The 4458-nt window shown below is 42.1% G+C and overlaps 1 non-coding gene across 1 annotated transcript; it reads left to right on the forward strand.

The window, feature by feature from the left end:
• Positions 1 to 4131: 4131 nt before the first annotated feature.
• Positions 4132 to 4245, forward strand: LOC126026560 (U5 spliceosomal RNA). The gene has a single exon (XR_007501783.1). It is a non-coding gene; the product is annotated as a U5 spliceosomal RNA (small nuclear RNA).
• Positions 4246 to 4458: the final 213 nt, after the last annotated feature.

Raw genomic sequence — 4458 nt, forward strand, 5'->3', positions numbered from 1 at the left:
AGAGAGAGAGAGAGAGAGAGAGAGAGAGAGAGAGAGAGAGAGAGAGAGAGAGAGAGAGAGAGAGAGAGAGAGAGAGAGAATCCCAATGAGGTCTGGAACACCAAAATTGTGTGTCCAAGAAACCACCCAGCAGTCTGATTTCCAAATTGGCTTCTTTGTTGGAGTTAGATGACCTGGTAAATGCGGTGACTAGCTAATTGCCGATCTTCCCCTTTTGGGGGATATTAAAAGCTCTTTCCCCATTTGCCTGTTATCAGATAAGCAAAGCAGATGAGAAGTCAGCGGGTAACCACAGGTACAACCACAGTATTCGCTGGAAACCAACGAGTTGACCCTCGGAGGGAGGCGAAGGGTGTAATTGAGAATTAACCTGTAAATAATTGGGCACAAGCTCTACAACTCCGTGTTCGATCAGCAAGGACTTGTCCAAGCAGGAAAAGGACACACACAAAGAATCTTCTTAGAAACACACACACACACACACACACACACACACACACACAATTCCTGTCCGGGCTAATTGAAGATCACAGAGCTGCTGGCCAGGTCAGTAACTGCCCTTACTTACCCTGATTGTTAGTGTCTATTCCGAAATAGAAGAAAAAGGCAAGCAAGAGCAATAGCACAGAAGGTGAAGCATTTGCCTTGCACATGACTGACTAGGTTTAATATTCTGGAGAATATCCCATATGGTTCCTTGAACCTGCCAGGAATAATTTCTGAGCATAAAGACAGGGCTAACCCCAGAGCACTGCCAGGTGTGGCCCCAAAACAAACAAACTCAAAGTCATAGAATCTTCACCCACTTTCAACATCTTGATTGCTCAATTTTTCAAGTAGTCTAGATAAGTGAGCTTTGTGGGATTCTTCACAACCCAGGGATCTGAATGTAGGAGCCAATGGTGCTTGGTGACAGCTCAGGATATCATGGAGCTGTGCTTTTTCTTTTTTAGTTTCTTTTCAGCCAGGCATAACTGTCAGTGAAGGTTCAGTTTGGAAAGCCCTGTAAAAGATCGATCACCTGATACAATGACCTCTTTTAAGAGGACATTTGATTACATTCTCAGGAGGCCGACATTCCCTATTCAGTAGAGTCTTCTTTGGGTGTGGCGTGTTCTCTGGAATAACTTCTCCTGGAATCTGAGTGATGGATCTTATTCCTAAAAAACAGCCAGAAAGTATTTCAGACTGAGACTGGAAATGCATACAGTGGTTAAGAATGCTGGGGAATGCCATCACAAATGAGGTGTGAGCTCACTCTACCCATTGTAATCACTCTTTGAGCCAATAAACCCATCCTCCAAATCTTTCCCAAAGAGCAGCTCCTCCAATGAAGGTAAATTTTCCCCTCTAGGAGAAGACACTACCATTTTAAAAGGGTCACAAAGGAGTCATAATTCTATGGATCACTTTCCATCTACTATCTTCTCAGATAATGGCTTCTAAAATGTTTAAACAAGAAAAAATCCACTTCCCATTACCATGAGGTATGGAAACAATGTGAAGGATGCTGTATCCACTGGGATAATTGTGCATAAGAGAAAGAGTCTCTGTGTTGACTATGCACACCATGGCATGGACAAGTCATCTCAAGGAGACTAGTTTCCCCAACTGCCCCCCACCCTCAGAAATACCACACTCTTTCCCTTGTAGAAAGCTAGAGAGACAGGATGGTATATGGCACTTTCTTTTTTTGTTTTGTTTTTTTGTTTTTTTGGGCCACACCCGTTAGATGCTCAGGGGTTACTCCTGGCTACGCGCTCAGAAATTGCCCCTGGCTTGGGGGGACACCGGGGGATCGAACCGTGGTCCTTTCCTTGGCTAGCGCTTGTAAGGCAGACACCTTACCTCTAGCGCCACCTCGCCGGCCCCGGTATATGGCACTTTCATCACCACAAGGAGCCTCTACTACCCTGATGAGCTCGCCCCAAAACACTGATTTTCTTTCATGCCTTAAAATTGCTGCACCAGCCCCAGATATTGTGTCCACGTTCCAGCCAACAACATGGGAGACAGATACCCATTTCCTTTCAGATCAAGCTCCGAAGTTTCCCATATTGCTTCTTCCATGAGTACCTCAACAGAACAAAGAAGGTTCTTATCCAAAGGAGTCTGTGAAATGATATTTGTGAAATGATATTTTTTGCACTCAGCAGTTACATATGTGCTCCGTTATCTCTCTCTGTACCTATACCAGATGTTATCCACTTTAAATATAATTATGGATAACATATAAAGCACTTATTGAATATAAACATGCTATGATGATTGATTAAAAGACATAAATAAATGCTTGGTCTAATATATTGTGCTAATGTGTCAGTATATTAGAGTATGCATACTAATAGATCATAAATACATTTCTATAAGTTATAAATGCCTTAAAATATAATTCACATAGTATGAACTAATATAAATATAGTGAATCTTTTTTGTTTGGGGGTCACACATGGTGGTACTCAGGGATTACTCCTGGATCTGTGCTCAGAAATCACTTCTGGCAGGCTTGGGGGACCCTGTGAGATGCCAGGGATCAACCCGAGTCAGTTGCATGCAAGGCAAATGTCCTATCCAACATGCTATTGCTTCAGCCCAATGTAGTGCTTATTAATTATTAATACATTAGTATAATGTATAGGTTTGATTATGATTCCAATATGCATGAGATAATTATTGAACATTTATATCTGTGCAGTGATTGTCGTGTTCAGGTTGATCTATATTTCCAAAGCCAGCTGCTGTGTCAGACAGGATTGTGTACTCACTGCATCCTGGCTTTCTTCTTCTTAGGCTTCTCAACCCCCAATAGAACACTTGGGGATCACACCCTAACACTTTCCCAGGATCCCCTGTTCTTTTACCCAGACTCAGGTTCCAGTCCCATCTGTACAGAGGGTATAGCCAGAATAAAGCAAACTCCAGCTCTTTGGCTGGAAACCAAGGTGGAGGTAGGGCCCAACTCAGGCTGAACTCCAGGCTGACAAGACCCCTGAGAGCTTACAGCCTTTCTGTGGTAAAAGAATTGGGCCTTTGTACCCCACCATGCTTGCACCATCATATGCCTAGCGTGCTCAGCCTACTAGAAGAGAGAGAAAAGGGCCATAAAAAAGGCAAGGTTTTGGGGGTGAAATCCTACCCCTGCTGCCTTCATCCAGGACAGAGGATGTTCACTCATGCCATGCTCAATCCATCTACTGAGAATGCATTTCTAGTTTCCAGAATATTGGGGGCGGGCAGGTTGTCAAGTAGAGGCACCAATAAGAATAAAATCTCATCCCCAAGTCTTCTGTCTCTGTGCTTTAGAAAAATCTTTTATTTCTAGCTTAGGGTTCCTATTCCTCTCTCAAGGCCAAACAGTAATCTGGGCCCTGTGTCTGTGTATGTATCCCTGTAATCCTGCCTATTGGTCACTCAGGTGGAGACTGGTGGCTGGTAGAAACATGCCCCAGTTGAACTCCTTCTGGCCTTAGAATTTAACTATATTCACCAATTCTATAAAGCTGTGGCTCCTTTTGGGCTCTATGAGAGTTTATGTTTCTATAAATCTTCCACCAGTTCACACCATCTGAGTTAAATTCTACCATCCTGATCAAATCCCATCACTTCAATGGAATTTTATGCCCAAGAAAAAGTATCCAATGGACTCCACCAGACATAGAAGTTTCTCTTAAGACCAAAAGGTCCTAAGGCTCTTATCATCATTTTTAGGTGCTACTGTGGACAACAGAGACTAGATGGAGGAAGTGAGGCCTCAGATATCCGTTGGGCCTCATTCTTTACTCCTATTCATAGCAAGTTATGTTTTCTGGTGCGTCAAAGATGCATCATTTTTGGCAAGCTGAGTAAGGGACAGAGGAGAGGGGACATTCCCATCTTCATGTAAAGGTCACAGACACTTAGGTCAGAAATTTCTGCAAGTTTCCATAGATGCAAAGCGCTCTTTTAAAAGTTGCAAGGCTTGAGTGATAGCACTTTGGGGAAGGTGCTTGCATTGCACGCAGCCTACCCTGGTCTTCAGCATCCCTTATGGTTCCCCAAGTACTGTAGTCATGATTCTTGAGCAAAGAAATAGGAAGTAAATACTGAGAGCATTGCTGAGTATGACCCAAAAACTAAAGAAAAAATTACACATAACACTGATTTATCTTCAGATCCTATAAATCTTTTGCCTTTTACTAAAGATTTCAGGTGAGAGAAACAAAACTGAGTCTTTGGTTAATTTTTGAGGTCTCGTTATAATGAGACTGAAAAAAAAAAGAAAAAATGCAGGTAAAACAAAGCATAGCAAAAAAATTATATGAAAGAAAGTATTATTCACAGTAGCCAAAGCATGGGATTAACTTCAATTTAAATGTTCAAAGGACTGGATAAAAAGTGTGGTCCACATATGTTGGGAAATACTATTTTTTCCTTATTAAAAATAAAATTGTGCCCTTTAAAAAATGGGATAGATCTCGA

The sequence above is a fragment of the Suncus etruscus genome, chromosome 13 (assembly GCF_024139225.1).
Source record: "Suncus etruscus isolate mSunEtr1 chromosome 13, mSunEtr1.pri.cur, whole genome shotgun sequence".
NCBI classification, from domain to species: domain Eukaryota; kingdom Metazoa; phylum Chordata; class Mammalia; order Eulipotyphla; family Soricidae; genus Suncus; species Suncus etruscus.